At 46.8% G+C, this 17,734-nt stretch overlaps 1 protein-coding gene across 2 annotated transcripts in view; it reads right to left on the reverse strand.

The window, feature by feature from the left end:
* MAP1A (microtubule associated protein 1A) overlaps positions 1–17,734 on the reverse strand; it is an 80,032-nt gene that overhangs the window by 25,288 nt on the left and 37,010 nt on the right. Inside the window, exons 1-3 of one of the 2 annotated variants that reach the window (XM_063314524.1) lie at positions 8,818–8,894; positions 1,350–1,432; positions 581–721 (exon numbers count right to left, since the gene is read on the reverse strand). The gene's annotated coding sequence lies outside the window, so the exon portion shown is untranslated. Of the gene's footprint in view, positions 1–580; positions 722–1,349; positions 1,433–8,817; positions 8,895–17,734 lie in introns of those variants that run through there. The other variant, XM_063314523.1, reaches the window with a different exon arrangement.

The following is a 17,734-nucleotide window of genomic DNA, read 5'->3' on the forward strand; positions in this document are numbered from 1 at the left end:
CATTCTATAGATCATCTGTTACTTCTGGATAACCTACAACCTATTTTTTGAATAGAAATATACACATAAAGATGTTGTAGTTAGTTGCCATCAAGTCGTTTAGGACTCATGGTGACCCTATGTATAACAGAATGAAATGCTGTTTGGTCTTGCGCCATACGCCTGACTGTTCCAATGTTTGCATCCATTGTTGTGGACACAGACAGGTGGTGGACACATAAAGATAATATTTACTTAATTACCATATTGACCAGAAGACCAGTCACCTGAAAGGAATTTCTAAAGAACCGCAAAAGGTATTCAAAATCTCTGGAATATTTTATACAGTTCAGATTATGGAAAACGTACTAAATTTCTACAAATTAATGCCATGGGCGCAGTCTCCATATAAAATTGTCTCCAGCTCAGCGTCTCAAACTGCTGGTGCCGGAGGAAGCTTATGTCTCAAGACGAAGAATTTTCTAGGCTACCAGAATTAAATTCAAGGTGGAGGGATTAGAGGCAATAGAACAATCTGCAGGTGGCCTTCAAAGCCACCTGATTCAATTGGAATCCCAGATTACCCACCTATGAAGCTTACCTCTGGATCTGCAAGTATCTCAGTAAATTTCTGGTAGGTGAAGGTCCCAGTCTGCAGGATCAAATCACCTCCCTGGTCAGAACTCTGCCCACACAGGACTAGCAGCTTGTGGCCAGAAGGATCACATACCAAAGAATGGACCTGTTCACATCAGAGATGTATTTCAGCTTCCTATTTATGACTTCCAGGTTTTCAGAATGTTATAGTACAAGCTGCCCCCCTCCCCCAATATTTAAGAAACTGCCAAGCTCTGTGGTGTTTTGGAGAATATCCTACCAAACCTAGGTCAGAGAGAGGGCTGGAGTCAAATTCACACATTACCCAGGAGAATCAACGTATTGCAGTTAAATGAAGAGGAAGAGCGGGAGGTCGGTACTTTTTGGAAGATGGGCCTGGATGCCATAGCAGTTTTGAGGAATGGCTTAATAGATATTTTTGTTCGTATTTACAGTATTTATTATTATTTTATTTTATTTTCTATCCTGCCTTTATTATTTTTTATAAATAACTCAAGGTGGCAAACATACCTAATATTCCTTCCTCCTCCTATTTTCCCCACAACAACCACCATATGAGGTGAGTTGGGCTGAGAGAGAGTGACTGGCCCAAGGTTACCCAGCCAGCTTTCAAGCCTAAGGCGGGACTAGAACTCACAGACTCCTGGTTTCCTTAACCACTAGACCAAACTGACATATTTAGGAGTTCATTATACAATTCCATTGGAGTAGCTCTTGCAAAACCCAGACATGCCAGCTTTCCATATCTTTACCTCTGACACAGTGCTCCACTCATTGGGGTTGACTAAGACGACTGTGTCCAGGTCCTCACTCTGGTGGTGTAGGGTCCTCTGACCTGGAGAGACAGCAGAGAAGGTTTTTTTCAAATAGATCTGCCAGTTGCACATAGCTACCCTGCATGCTTCAAAGTTCAAGGCCATTATGACCAGGTCTTTGCTGAATTCTTCATGGAGGAAGGTCTTCAGACCTATAGCTGATTATGACTGCTCTTGTGGGCATTTTTCTCCTGTTCCTTCAGCTTAACTATGAACCTGCTGCAAGGAAACCACACTTGATTTTCATTCTAGACTATCTCAAATCACACAATGAACATGAACCAACAGTGCATCACAACATGAACCTGAGCCAACAGTGTGATCCAGCTGCAAAAAGGAAAAAAAAAAGCAACTATATTCTGCACTACAGACACTCAAGGGACATAATTGTTCCTCCCTTGATTTGTAGACTTAGAATATGGCATCCAATTCCAGACACTGCATTTAGGAATGACTTTGACAATCCAAAGCTATCTGGAGAGCAATCAAGAAAACAAGGAACTTGGAAGATATATTCTTACAAGGAGCAGTTAGAGACATTGGATGTGTTTAACCTAGAGAAGAGAAGATCAAAGGGAGATGAGATGGCTGTCTTCAAGTATTTGAAGGGATGTCTGTAGAAGACAGGGTGGAATTGTTTAGATTTGCTCTGGAAGATTGGAGAAGCAGCAATGGGTTTGATGGACACCACAAATTTCCTAATAGCTGTTCAGAAATGGAAGAGACTGCCTAGAGAGGGTAGATTTTCTTTCACTGCAGGTGTTTATGGAGAGGCTGGGTGTCTATCTGTGGAGGTGCTGTAGTAGTAGATCCCTCCACTGGGCAAAGGGGTGGATTACTGTAGATGATCTCTCAGGCACCTCCTAACCCTGAATTTGGCAAATGAACAGCAGGGAATGACAGACTGTGCCCCCCAGGCTTCCCTCAGCAACTGCTTCCAATTTCCATGGCTGTCCCCCACCCCACCCCACCCCACCCCCCAGTTGAGTTTTCCAGCCAACTGCTAGGTTGGCTTAGAATCAATAAAGATGAAAAGCGGGATTTTGTGAAAGAGCAACTATCCCTCTCTTCCAACCTATGGAGCTGCTTGGGACTCCTGAAAGTGAAGGAAGCTGAAAGTTGTTTCACTGCTGTCCACTGCTGCTAGGTCCTGTTAGGGTTTCAGTGAAGAGAGTCAGAGGCAGGATATTTTGAGAGTGTGGGCACAAATCCAAGTGTGTATTTTTCTCCCCAAAGTCAAACATTGGGAAAAAAGAGGTGAGGTGTCTCTTGCTTACCTGCAGCAAGAGGTACCTCATCAATGTTTGGCTGTTCATCTAAATTGTTCCCAAGAACCCCCACTCCAAAGAGTCTTGGTGACAGTTTGGTTCCTCAGGAAAACTTGGCTGCCTCTATCGCAACTGCTTCTACTCTCAAAGTGCATTTCCTGCTGGGATTTTTCCTTAACATTCCATCAGAACCTTTATTTATTTTTGAAAAAAATACACAAAAATACAAAAAGAAACCAGTTATAAAAATTACATACAGTACATACATACATACATAAACAATAGTAAAAAAGAACATTATAAATGGTAAACAACAACTAATGAACCAGAAAACTGAAAACAGTCCAAACATATCACCTACAGTATACATCAAATATTAAATAAAATCTGAAGATTTCAAATCTAAAAGAAAATAAGTCTCTAGTGTTGTAAAATATCATGAAATCTATGCCAAACATATTCCATCACTTTTTGATCAGTAGAAAAGATTGCATTTTCAAAATTATAAAATTATAATTGAATTATAATTACGAATTATAAAATTCATTTATAAACTCTCTTAGCAGTTCCCCATGCCTGATATAACCAACATTCTTCAAAAACGATCAAATTTCACATTTTGGAACATAATTTGACATCCAGACATTTTTACTATTAAGAGATTTCCATCTCTCTCTCTCTCTCAGAGGAATGCCAACAACTCGCAAGACCAAGTCATATGAGTCAATGATTTGTAGTTTATTCGTTTAGTTGCTTCCGACTCTTCGTGACTTCATGGACCAGCCCACGCCAGAGCTTCCTGTCGGTCGTCAATACCCTCAGCTCCCCCAGGGACAGATCCATCACCTCTAGAATATCATCCATCCACCTTGCCCTTGGTCGGCCCCTCTTCCTTTTGCCCTCCACTCTCCCTAGCATCAGCATCTTCTCCAGGGTGTCCTGTCTTCTCATTATGTGGCCAGAGTATTTCAGTTTTGCCTTTAATATCATTCCCTGGCTTTATTTCCTGGAGGATGGACTGGTTTGATCTTCTTGCAGTCCAAGGTACTCTCAGAATATTCCTCCAACACCACAGTTCCAAAGCGTCGATCTTCCTTCGTTCAGCCTTCCTTATGGTCCAGCTCTCGCAGCCATATGTTACTACGGGGAACACCATTGCTTTAACTATGCGGACCTTTGTTGTCAGTGTGATGTCTCTGCTCTTAACTATTTTATCGAGATTGGTCATTGCTCTTCTCCCAAGGATTAAGCGTCTTCTGATTTCCTGACTGCAGTCAGCATCTGCAGTAATCTTCGCACCTAGAAATACAAAGTCTTTCACTGCCTGTACCTTTTCTCCCTCTATTTGCCAGTTATCAATCAAGCTGGTTGCCATAATCTTGGTTTTTTTGAGGTTTAGCTGCAAGCCAGCTTTTGCACTTTCTTCTTTCACCTTCATCATAAGGCTCCTCAGTTCCTCTTCGCTTTCAGCCATCAAAGTGGTATCATCTGCATATCTGAGATGGTTAATGTTTCTTCCAGAGGTTTTAACTCCAGCCTTGGATTCCTCAAGCCCAGCTTGTCGCATGATGTGTTCTGTGTACATGTTGAATAGGTAGCGTGAGAGTATACAGCCCTGCCGTACTCCTTTCCCAATCTTAAACCAGTCTGTTGTTCCGTGGTCTGTTCTTACCGTTGCTACTTGGTCGTTATACAGATTCTTCAGGAGGCAGACAAGATGACTTGGTATCCCCATACCACTAAGAACTTGCCACAATTTGTTCTGGTCCGCACAGTCAAAGGCTTTAGAATAGTCAATAAAACAGAAATAGATGTTTTTTCTGAAACTCCCTGGCTTTTTCCATTATCCAGCGGATATTTGCAATTTGGTCCCTAGTTCCTCTGCCTTTTCTAAACCCAGCTTGTACATCTGGCAATTCTCGCTCCATGAATTGCTGAGTCAATGATACCTCAGTCTTTTTACATTGCCGGAAGAGATCATCTGACCTTCACTCTTTCAGGTACATTCTCCGGGGCATCCAATAGATTCAAAATAGAAGGTTTTGATGAATCAATTCAATGTTACATCTAATGAGACTGATTTAATATTAATCGAAGCAATCGATTCTATATTCTTTAAGACTTGCAACCTTTGGTGTTCCATCACAGAATATTCCAGTCCAGTGCCTGCTTTCCAGAAATTTAAATCCATTATTCCATATCCCGCCCTCTGGGATGATAAATGGCCTTTTTCTGTATGACATTTTTTTAGACATGTGAAGAGTGCTATCATGCCCCCTACAGGCTAACCACACCCCACTCCTTCATCTTGATATGCCAAACATGTTCTTGATAGGACTCCTGAACATCTTCTTTGCCCTTCCCTGAACTTGTTTTAGCTTCCCTTGAAGTACAGTTCCTAGTATCAGACACAATCCCTGAGGTGGGATCTGGCCAGCACAGGATAAAGTGGAATAAATCCTTCCCATTATTTAGAAATTATATTTGGTTGATAAGCCTATAATTTCACTGAGCACAGTCTCCAGGTCCAACGTGAGAGCCTCAGTGGCCCCTCATACCTTGATGATGCCAACAGATGGGACAGGTGCTGTCAGTAACCCATTGCCAGCAACCTTCACTACCAGAAAGAATAATTCCATGAAGAAAGTTGCATCCCATCTTCTCTCTCCTCTCTTACAAAGAATGATGTGGATGTTCAAAATACTTGAAGAAAAGTTATCTAGATGGTCGCTAAGATTCAACACCAATTTGATGGCACATAAATCAAAATGCTACTCAGAACAGAGGTAACCCTCCCCAAATTGTAAAACCAATTAAAATCTACAAATATTAAAGGGCCAGTGATGGAATGGACACCATCCAACATTGTGCAGAACAGTCACTGGATGACCATCTGATAACCTGGAGCTAATGATGTGAGTTGGAGGTGGCTTCACACGGAGGTCAGAGGACTCAGAACGGTCTTTCTGGATGGGGTGGTGTCAAGTGTATTAAACAAACAGACGAACAGGTTGTTGGGGAAGAGACATAAGCCATTTCTCTTCCAACTCTTCCTGCGACCAGGATTATGCTGAGCAGTCTGATAATTTCCCTGCTGCTGAAGAGCTCTGAGAGAGCCAGTCTGGTGTCCCAGTGAAGGCACCATGCTAGAAACTGGGAGACCCTGAGTTCTAGCCCTGCCTTTGGTGCAAAGCCAGCTGGGTGACCCTGGGCCAGTCACTCCCTCTCAGCCCTAGGAAGGAGGCAATGGCAAACCACTTCTTAAAATCTTGCCAAGAAAATTGCAGGGACTTGTCAATTGAACAAGTTCACAATTGAACAGATAAAAAAAAAAGAGCTCTACCTCAGTGGAGGTGATCCTGATAAACAAGCCAATCCATGCTGGGTTACAGAAACCTCCCTAAGGGACACTGCAAATTGATCAAAGTTGGGGGAAGGGACTGAAAAGAGCTGGAAGGCAGAGGAATGGGGCAGCCAGCTACTGCTCCCCTGAGATGGATGGCTTGAGCAGCTGGGAGAGGGGCAACAAGGAGCTGAAAGGATGAGCCTGGACTCTGCGGTCACCAGTCGGGGCTGGCTTGGATCTGACAGAAGGCAGGAGAAGTTGGAGGGTGAACATTTCAGCAGTGACATATGGCAGGAGGAGCTGAGTGGGAAGAGAAGGGAAATGGGCTATTTGGTGACCCAGACCATCTGACCAAACTGCCTCATCGCAGGGCCCAAGCACCCAGATGGCAGGAAGTCTGGACCCCAGACTGCTTTGATAAAGACACCATCTGTTCAATCTTTGTCCATGACGTGGTCATGGATGAGCAAGCAGGCCGGGTATGTGTTACCAGGACTTGTGGGAGTGGGGCGACTGCCCTCTTAGATCTGTTCACCCTGGTTTCAAATCCTGACCCAGGTGCTCTCTCTGAGTAGGGAAGATGAGGTGGCAGTGACCATCTGGGACAATCTAAAGGTGACCTGTTGTGGAGATGATGGCCTGTGAATGATGGCCTGCTACAATGAGCATAGAGAAAACTTGGGAATCCTGATCATGTCCCGCCAAGCAGATCCCTTTCTGAGCTCCTTGTTGGAGGACAGATGGTAGAGTTCTTTCAGCAATTCGTGCTGTGGGATAAATAAATATCAACCTCCAAGCCATTGGTGGGAATTTCTGGGAAAGATTGGAAATTCACTGCCATGAATTTCCAATCCATCATGGCAACCATGGCCTTGCCACAGGAAATTTCACACCCAATCCACATAGGTGGCTATAAGTTAGACCTAGTCTTCACCTCCAAGCAGTTGATATGTAATCTGAAATTGGACACTGTTAGGGTTACTCCCTGATCTGCATGAGTTTTACCCCCCACCAGTAACCTTCCTAGAGTGGGGAGGATGGTGAAGAAGGCCTATCCAGGCATATGATGGATCTAGATGCCTTTTGGCAAGCACTCGGCAGTTTCAGCAAGCTGGCTGAACTCTGGAATACAAAGTCACCCCAAGCAGCCCCCTCCTGTGTGCTAATCCCAGGGGCTCCTTGGTGTACTGTGGAGCTCTGAAAAACGAGGCAGCAGCAGAGATATCTGGAGTGCTGGTGAAGTGAAACCAGAAGTGTGTGGGACCGCACCCTCACAATCAAGCCTCCACTGTGCTGATGAGGACAAAAGCCATTGCCCTTTCTGGGCTGGTGGAATGTGCCCTGTGTCCCTCTTCAGGATGACCCCCATCCTTTGGGGGATGATGGGCAGGAAGTCTTTCCAGTGAGCAGCACTGAGATCTTGGAAGAACATTTTTCTGAAAAACTCTCCAGTGTGCCCTGGCCTGGGTTCCACACGGCAAGAATCAGGGTGACGGGGGAGAGTGGGGAAAGTGACTTGTGAAGCTGCCAATGTTCTTCTAAGGGGAGAGTTTATGCCTGCAGGAGGCAGTGGCAGACTGAGGCCTGTCCCTGACCTGGTCAAGGTAGATAACCTCTCCCCAACCTTCCCTTGAGAGCATGGTGGCACTGCCCTAGATGAAGCTGAGGACCTGGCTCCCTTTCAGGCAGGATTCAGACACAGGCATGTGGGTGGCACTGTATTGCATCATGCCTGGTGGGTGACCTTCCTCAGGACCCGGAGGAGGAGGTGTGTCCGCCTCGAGCTTTCAGACCACTCAGCAGCCTTCAGTGCCTGGCCTAGAAGGTGCTCCTCCACTTTGGGTGCCCTTTCTGCAGCATCAAGGCCTTCTGTCTCTTGCAGCTGACAAGACTGAGCCTTCTCTTTCTCCTGCAGGACCAGGAATTTTGACCCTGCTTCCCTGCTCTTTCCTTCTCCCGGGCTGACCGGAGGACCTCTCAAGAGGCAGCCAGGCCCCCACTGGCACCAGCTTCTGCCGATCTCCGAGAGAAGCGGGCCCAAATGCCACGTAGAAGCGGGCGCCCACGGCTGCGGTGCCCGGGAGAAGGAGGGGTCCCAGGGCAATAACGCCTCCTGCGTTCGAGGGGGAAGCAGCCGCACGGTGGGAGACCACCACCCCCAGCGCCTCAACCACCACGGAAGGCCCACGTCGGCTGTCCCTGGAGCCCCGGAGGGGACCCGCTTGGCGAAAGGCCGGCTAGCCAGGCTCCGGGAGATAGGCGGGGTGCCCGGCATTCAGAGCAGAGGGCGCTAGCTGCGGAATTTGCCGCAGTGTGCGCGCTGGGCGAGTGCGCGCAGCAAGTTCCCGAGCTTCCCCTCCCCACGGGAAACGGACGGGCGGTGGCCGAGGAGCCCCCCGCGGCAGGTCGAAAAACGTCTCGGGGCGAGCGGCTTCGGAGAGCGGCGGGCAGGTGCCGCCTCTCCCCGCCCGCCGCCTCTTGGCTGGGACGGGGAGAGCTGCGCGCGGCGCCCCCCTCCCCAAAGGCACCGCCGCGCCCCGGGGACCTCTCGGCCCTCCGTCCTACCCAAAGGCGATAGCGCGCGGAGGCATCTGGAGCCGCGATCAGGCTGGGGGGCCGGTAATGACGGCCGGGCCCCCTCCCTCCGGCAGCTGCGGGCCGAGCCGGCGGGCCTTCTCCGCACGCTGCATGCGCAGAGCGCCGAAGGGACGCCCGCCCGCTCCTCGGCTAGTCCGCGGCCCCGTCTTCTCCCGCAACCCCTTCCGCAGTGTCACCGCACGCCCCGCCTCACCTGCCCGGCGGCGGACTGATCTTGCGGGGTCCGCGGCCGGCCCGGCCCGGCACCGCCCACCGCCCTCGGATGCCCGCGGCGACTAGCCGGCCGCCGGGCCCCGGCACCGCCAGGCAGCAGCTGCTGCTGCTGCTGCTGTCAGCGCGCGGAGGAGGAGCCGCTCGCCTCCCGCCCAGGCAGGCGTAACCCCTTGTGAGCCGCGACCGCGCCTGCCGCTTCCCCCGCACAGCCGCCGGGCGACGCCCGGGCGTCGAGTCCCGCGGGCGCGGGTGGCCGAGGCTGGCGCCCTCTCCGCCCCGAGCCGGCTGACCAAAGGCAGCGGAGCGCGCTAGCCTCGAAGGCCGGCCGGGAGCAGAGGCGCGCGGCGGTCTTGCCCGCTGGGCTTTAAGGCCGTCGGCAGGCTGCGCGCCTGGGGGTCAGCGGGAGGGAGCGGGACGGGGTTAGGTGGTTCGAGGCCTTTAAGCAGCTGCCCGGAGGACAAAGTCCCCCCGCGTGCGAGGGGAGCCTGCCCGGAGGTGCCACGGCCGGCTGGGCTCCGCCGCATCTCGCTGAAGGACAGCCCGCCTGAGTCTGGCTCCGCTGCAGCAACGACGGCTGCCACCGGAACCGGTCCCAAATGGCGCTGCGCTGCATGAGCCTGCCTCACCCGCTTCAGCCTCCCAAAGTGCATCCTTCTCAGGAACTGGAAGTCTGGTCCTCTATGCCCAACCGTGCGATTTGTGCCTGAATTATTCATCTGTCTGGCTCCCTTCCTGGTAAAGGGGACACCTTTTCTTGGGGATGCCTGAACTCGGATTCCTGCCTCAGCCAAGGGCCTCATTGACTGTTGCTGATTCTGATTCACTTTGAACAACAACTTATTCAACTAAAGTGGCTCCTGTGTATTTATGAATTTAAATTAGGACTTTTAATATTGCCATCCTGGATTCTATTTTATATATTTATATTTAAGATATCTTGTTTTTATTTTATTTTAATCTCTTTTTAGGTTTACTGTAAGCCACCCAGAGTCACTCTTTTGAGGGAGATGGATGGTGATGGAATTTGATAAATAAAAAATAAACTTGTATGCTGCATGACTCTCAATGACACTGGGCGGCTCCCAGAGAAATTACAATAAAATTAATAAAAAATGAAAAATAAAGATAACAGATTGTTAATATATTGTTTTCTACTACAGATTAAGGTTACTATGGTAACTAATCATTTTGGCCAGGTGAAGAGGTTGAGTTTAATTGTCTCCTTTTCGGATGTTAATTTTTGCACCTGGGGGGAAGAACTTGCCTGGACTTGTTTTAGTTTCAGTTTCCCTTCTGTGTAGGCATGTAGAGAGTCAAGCTGCTCTCACTGAGAGCAGAAGCTTTTAAATATGTTTTGCTTTCTGTAAATAACATTATTTTTATAGAAATGCCTGGTGTGTGACTTTTCTGATCTCTCCTGGGCCAAAGGCTTTCCTAGCAATCTGCCAACAGGTTATGGGCCCAGTAAACAGCCCAGTAAGCCCAGTAAAACCCAGAGAGAATAGAGAGATCAGCTCTACACCTCATACACAATTTAAAGGCAGGTAGCAAAGACCTGTGAAGATTTTCTTTGGAGCCACCTGGAGATTTTCCAGCAACTGCCGGTCTACAGGACAAAGAAGCCAGCTGAGGTGACTTGCAAAAGAAGGAAGAAGCCATGGCTACCTCCCAGCCCTCAGCGATGCCTCTGGAGCACCTATCAGAGACCAACTATTTGAATTGGGCCCTGAAAATGGAGATGTATCTTCGCAGAGAGAATCTTTGGCTGCCAATTGGTGAGCAAACCCCCCAAAATCCCAGTGCTGAATGGCTTAGACAGGATGAGTGGGCTAGAGCCACCATTATCCTGGGAGTTGAGGACAATCAGCTAGTCCATGTGTGAGGCATGCAATCTGCAAAGCAACTTTGGGATGCTTTGAGAGACTTGTATGTGAAGGCAACAGCAGGGAGTAAAGTTACCCTTACAAAAAAGCTGTACAAAGCCTACCTAGCAGAAGGAGATAGCCTTCCTGAGCACCTGCATTATATTCAGCAGCTGTTTGTTGAGTTGCAGGAGAGAGGAATGGAATTTACACCTCTCACAAAATCCTATATCCTCCTGTCCTCACTGAATGCAACGTGGGACACGCTGATTTGTACCCTGGAGGCTATGCCTGAAGCAGACCTCACCCCATCGTATGTTACACAGCGCTTACTCGCTGAATGGGAGAAGAGAGAGGAAAGATCCCCCCTCCATCTCTTCTGGAAAGCTGCAACATCAGAAAACAAGGGAAATGAAGGGAAAGGAAGCTGAGGCCACAGCGCTAGCCAGCCAGCAATGCTTCACTTGTGGTTCAGCTGGACATTTGCAGAAAGACTGTGCCTTGAGACCCAAGAGTAGAAAGACAGAGAAGAAGAACACAAGGGCAACACAGAAGAAGGCTCTTCAGACAAGCCAAATTGCACAGGTTGCTGAGAAGGGTAATTCTGATGTATGGGTGTTAGATTCTGGGGCCAATTGTCATTTATGTAATTGTAAAAGCTCTTTTGTGTCACTGTCTAAAACTGAAAGACAAAGTGTATCTTTGGCTGATGGGTCTGTGACCAAAATTATGGGACAAGGTGACTTGTATTTATCCTGCTTGGGAGAAACTGTAAAAGGTGTGTTGTATGTGCCAAATTTACAAACAAACCTTTTATCTGTGGCACAATTGGCTGCATCAGGGTATGTCATAACATTTAAGAAAAATGGTTGTGAGATACGTAAAAATGGGAAATTGTGTGTTACTGGTATATTAAAAGATTCCTTGTACATTGTGCAAAATGCAAGGAAGCCAAGCTGCAAGGCTGCAGTTGGCAACACTCCATATCATGACCAATGTGTACACCTGATGCACAGGAGATTTGGTCATGCTAATTTCAAGTATATAGCACAAATGCCACAGCTGTGTGCTGACCTAAAGATAAAACCCTGTGACAAATACTTAGATTGTGTAGTTTGCAAAGAATGCAAAACACTAAAAGCTCCTGTGAGTAAGCACAGTGACAGAGTTACAACTAGACCTTTGGAAATTGTACACTCTGACATTATTGGTCCTTTTGCTCCAAGTCTTGGACAAGCAAGGTATGCAATGACCATCATTGATGATTTCTCAAGATACACATTTATCTACATCTTAAAACATAAAGATGAGGCATTTGAGAAATTTAAAGGTTTTGTGACATAGGCAAATGGAAAATTCCCAAGGCCAGTATCTGCACTCCAATGTGATAGAGGAGGAGAGTACCTGTCTCACAAATTCAAAAGGTTCCTAGTGGAAAAGGGGATAGAACAAATTCTTTCTAACCCTTACACCCCTCAGCAAAATGGTGTTGCTGAAAGAAAGGGCAGAATCTTGCAAAATGCGATGGAATGCATGCTTAAAGATTCACATTTATCTTTTAAGTATTGGGGAGAGGCAATATCTACTGCCTGTTATGTCCAAAACAGATTGTATAACTCTGATTCAGGACACTCCATTCCATTTGTTTTATGGTGTGAAACCAAAGGTAAGCCATCTTAGAGTGTTTGGTAGCACTGCTTGGGTTCATATTCCAAAACAACAGAGAAGGAAAGGAGGCCCCACAACAAAGAAAGCCATCTTTGTTGGCTATGAACAAAGCCAAAGGAGCTACAGGTTCATAATGGGAGAGAAATTAATAATTAGCAAAAGTGCTTCTTTTGCTGAACAAAACTGGGGGAGACTAAACTCTAACTCTCCAGTTGATCTGACCACAAGAGAACAGCAAGGACTTGCTGATAGTGATCTTTTGCCTGATGAGGACATTAAACCAGAAAAGCAAACTGAAGATCTGTCTGATGAGATAGATGCTTCTCAGGAAAGTGATAGGAGTCAAAATTTAAGTCCTGTATTACCTCGCAAATCTCAGAGAAGTAATAAAGGCGTTCCTCCATCATGTTTTCAGGCTGAAACAGTAAATGCTTTTCACATATTCACAGAACCTGAGTCTTTAGAACAGGTGAATGCTTTACCACCTGAGATTGCACAAAATTGGCATTCTGCCATGCAACAGGAATTAGCATCCTTGAAAGAAAATAAAACATGGAAACTGGTAAATCTACCTCCCAATGAATGCTGTCTAGGTTGTAGGTGGGTTTTCAAACTGAAAAGGGATGCTGATGGCAAAATCCAAAAATATAAAGCAAGGTTAGTTGCAAAAGGGTTCACTCAAAGGAAAGATTTAGACTTTGACAAGACTTTTGCACCAGTTACTAAAGGTGAATCAAGTAGATTACTGTTAACAATTGCTGCACTCAAAGGAATGTCAGTTCACCACTATGACATTCAAACTGCATTTATCTATGGTGATTTAGACCACAAATTATACATGCAACAACCCCCTGGCTATGAAAAAGGGGAGAATCTAGTCTGTGAACTGCAGAAGTCAATCTATGGGTTAAAACAAGCTGCTAGATCCTGGAACCAAATATTAGATGAAAAACTGCAGAATTTTGGTTTTGAAAAAGGAAAAGCAGATCCATGTGTACATATGAAGAAAGACAAACAAGGCTGTATGTATCTGCATTTATGTTGATGATTTGCTGCTGTTCACATCAACAGAAAAACAAAGGCTTGATTTTGAAGCCTGCATGAAAAGCCATTTCACATTAAAAAGCCTTGGAAATATAACAAATAACCTAGGTTTGGAAAAACACAGGGAGAAGGATGGTAGCTTTCTGTTAAACCAAAGGGGAGATAATGTTAAAATAATGTGAATGGAAAGACATACAGAGTTGTCAAAGAAAATTGGTTGGCATCTTATTCTGTAGTATAAAAAGGGGAGTGTTAATATATTGTTTTCTACTACAGATTAAGGTTACTATGGTAACTAATCATTTTGGCCAGGTGAAGAGGTTGAATTTAATTGTCTCCTTTTCGGATGTTAATTTTTGCACCTGGGGGGAAGAACTTGCCTGGACTTGTTTTAGTTTGTTTCCCTTCTGTGTAGGCATGTAGAGAGTCAAGCTGCTCTCACTGAGAGCCTGTAAGAATGCAGAAGCTTTTAAATATGTTTTGCTTTCTGTAAATAACATTATTTTTATAGAAATGCCTGGTGTGTGACTTTTCTGATCTCTCCTGGGCCAAAGGCTTTCCTAGCAATCTGCCAACACAGATGGCCCACATGTTGAAGTAAAGGGTCTCACTCTCATCCAAGACCTGGTGAAAAGCCAGGTCCTCATAGCTGCTCCAAACAACAGCAAAGTGGGGGCCCTCTGGATCTGGGGGAGGACCTCACACCAAAGGACAAGGGCTGCTACAGAGAAGGAGTGTGTTTGGGGGCCCAATAGATGACACTGTTTAATTGAAGGAACACCAAAACACAGCACCCTGCAGGATTGAATTGGCCAGGCAGATGCAATGAGAGACAGGCGGTCCCTCAAGTAACCAGGCCCCATCCCATGTAAGGCTTTACAGGTAATGACTAGCACTTTGAATTGCACCTGGAAGCAAACCGGCAACCAGTGCAGCTCGTGAAGCAGAGGGGCTACATGGGAATACCGAGGCCACGTACTGCCGTCTGTACCAGTGGAAGCTGTGTGTCGCAGTAGTTGAGCTGTGAGGTGACCAGGGCATGAGTGACTGTCTGAAGGGACCATCTGAATGCAGGATCTGGTGAGCCCAATGAAAACTAACATTACCTGGTCTTCAAACCACATTAGCTCCTGAAGCCATAAATGACACAATTTCAATATTCTGACTGCTAGAGACCAACAAGATCCTTTTGGCTAAACAGCTACCAGTACACTACTAAATATGTAGATCTATGATCTACCAGTAACTTACTGGCTTCTTCAGAAGAGCCCAGGTGCACCAAACAAAAATCTGTATTCAGCTCATCCAGCCTTATCCAATATAATGGCAGTAGGTCAAGTTGGATTAAATGTGAACTACTGTACATACTAGAGAATCCAGCAATGTTGGCTCAGTGACTGATGTTAGTTAGGTGCCATTGAGTCAAGAAAGGCTTCTCATCTTGACCTGTCTTAATTAATGACAACTTGTAGCTCTTTCAAGGGTAGTCCAGTTATTTTTTAAATCCCATTCATCCATTTTAACTATTGTCTGAGGATGATAATTTTTCCCTTTTCACTACCCCTTTATAGCATACCACATGCCCTAAAGTGTGTGAGTTTCTGCTCCTTGAGTATTGCTGGTGCAGAGCTGTTTGGCTGGCCAGTCCACGCAGCAGCTGTCTCCAGGTCTCATGCTTTCTCCATCCCTGCTTTTCAAAGCCATATGTTACCATGTTACTTTAACTCTTCCAATCTGTGTTGTCACTGTATTGCAGTGCATCAATGGAAGTGAATACAAAGATCTCATAGCAGTTGTTTTCTATGTACCAGACTTAGAAGTCAAGTTACTAAGTGTCTCAACATTGAATAACAAAGGCTTTCATGTGGCTTTTAATGCTAATGGGTAATGTAAAGTGACCAGTAAAGAAAAGATTTATGTTACAGGCTTTCAAAAGGAAGGCATCTACCAGGTAGACTGCGAACAACCACCACCAGATGTCAGCCTCGCCTGTCAGCAGCAAAAGGAGGACAACAGCGCCACCACCTGACACAGACGTTTTGCACACCATGATTTTAACACAATTTTTAGAATGAAAATTGAAGGCATGGTAAGAGATTTTGAAATAAGCAACCATGATAAATGCCAATTGAAGTGTGTGATATGCATCAAAGGAAAGGCAGCAAGACCAGCCATACCCAAACTAAGGGAAAAGTGGGTAACCAAGCCATTCGAACTTATCCACACTGATTTGTGTGGACCTCTTCAAGCATCAGCAGGTGGAAATAAATATGTTTTGTGCTTTATAGATGATTTTTCCAGATACTGTGTGACCTACCTAGGGAGAAATCCCAAACAGTGGACATGCTGAAAGCGTATGTAGCCATGGTGACCAATAAGTTCAACAGAACCCCTCAAGCCCTCCAAAGCAACTGCGGAGGTGAGTTTATTTCACAAACCATGCAAACATACCTAACACAACTAAGTATAGAACACAGACTAACCACTCCATACACACCTGAACAAAATGGAGTTGCAGAAAGAAAAAAATGCTCACTAATGGACATGGTAAGATGTATGCTTTTAGAAGCAGATCTCTCTGACAAATACTGGGCAGATGCTGTTTTAAAGGCTACATACTTACAGAATAGACTGCCAACCAAAGCCAACAAGGTAACACCTTTTGAGCTATGGCATGAACACAAACCAAGCGTAAAGCATCTGAGAGGATTTGGATCCAAGGCTTATGCACACATACCAAAGAAGAGATCCAAACTAGACCCCCGAGCTGAAAATGGCATCATGATCGGGTATGCTCAAGGAAGCAAGGGATACAGAATCCTGAACCTGAAGACAGGAAAAGCAAGCACGTGCAGAGTGATGTACTTCGATGAATGAGAGAGGGGCTACCATAGTCATGCTGACGATGACTGCGCAGAAACCAACAGTGGCAGGTACCAGCTTGAGACATTTAGCCCAACATTCAAAGACACAGCCACCACACTGACCCAGAGGGAGATAGAAGCCCAGGCAGAAACTCCACCAGAGTCAGATGACGAGTTCAAAGATGCAGAACGGGTTGAACCACCAGGTGCTACTCCTGAACCTGCCCCAAGATGCTCATCATGAATAAGGAGTTCCAGCCGAGAGATTCACCTACCTCACAAGGTCGTCATTACCAAAAGAACCTGCATCATGGAACAAAGTGCAGCAAATGCCACCAGATGAAGCAAGCAAGTGGAAGAAAGCAGCACAAGAAAAGCTAGAGGCTCTACACAAGAACAAAACATGGACTTTGACAAAACTACCAAAATGCAAAAAAGCCATAGGATGCAAATGCTAGTTCAGCCACTTCTGCATTGGATCCGTGCCCCGCCTGGTTGGTCAAGGCTGCCCGGGAGGAGGGACGTGATTGGGTCTGGGTGGTGGTGAATTCCTCTTTGAGAGAGGGGGTGCTCCCGTCGGCTCTTAAGGAGGCGGTGGTGCGTCCTCTCCTCAAGAGGCCATCGCTCGACCCCCCCAACTTGGATAATTTTCGTCCAGTCTCCAATCTCCCCTTTCTGGGGAAGGTTGTGGAGAGAGTGGTCGTGTGGCAGCTGCAGAGGACCCTGGATGAAGCGGATTATCTGGACCCTTTTCAGTCAGGGTTCAGGCCGGGTTACGGGACTGAGACAGCATTGATCGCACTCTTAGATGACCTCTGGCGGGAGCAGGATGGGGACAGTGCAACCATCCTTGCTCTTCTTGAGCTTTCAACAGCCTTCGATATCATCGATTATGGTATCCTTCTGGACCGGCTTCGGGAGTTGGGGGTGGGCGGCACAGTATCGTGCTGGTTCTCCTCCTTCCTCTGGGGTCGGTTCCAGTCAGTGTTGATGGGGGGTAGAGGTCCAGCCCATTTCCCCTACTTCATGGGGTGCCTCAGGGCTCGGTTCTCTCCCCTCTCCTATTTAACATCTACATGAGGCCATTGGGGAGGTGATCCAATGGTTTGGGGCGAGGTATCATCAATATGTTGATACCCAGCTTTATATCTCCACCCCTGGCCGACTGAGTGATGCCATGGATGTCCTGACCCAGTGCCTGGAGGCTGTAAGGGCCTGGATGGGGTGCAATGGGCCTTCCAGTGACAAGGTTTTTCCATCGTTGGTCTTGGATGGGGTTGCACTGCCCCAGACACACCCAGTGCGCAATCTGGGGGTCCTCATAGACTCATGGCTCCTGCTTGAAGAGCAGGTGGCAGCAATGGCTAGGAGGGCCTTTGCACACCTTCGGGTTGTGCGCCAGTTGCGCCCATTCCTGGACTGGGAGGCTCTACTCATTGTCACTCATGCCCTCGTGACC

Source organism: Candoia aspera, chromosome 13 (genome assembly GCF_035149785.1).
Source record: "Candoia aspera isolate rCanAsp1 chromosome 13, rCanAsp1.hap2, whole genome shotgun sequence".
NCBI classification, from domain to species: domain Eukaryota; kingdom Metazoa; phylum Chordata; class Lepidosauria; order Squamata; family Boidae; genus Candoia; species Candoia aspera.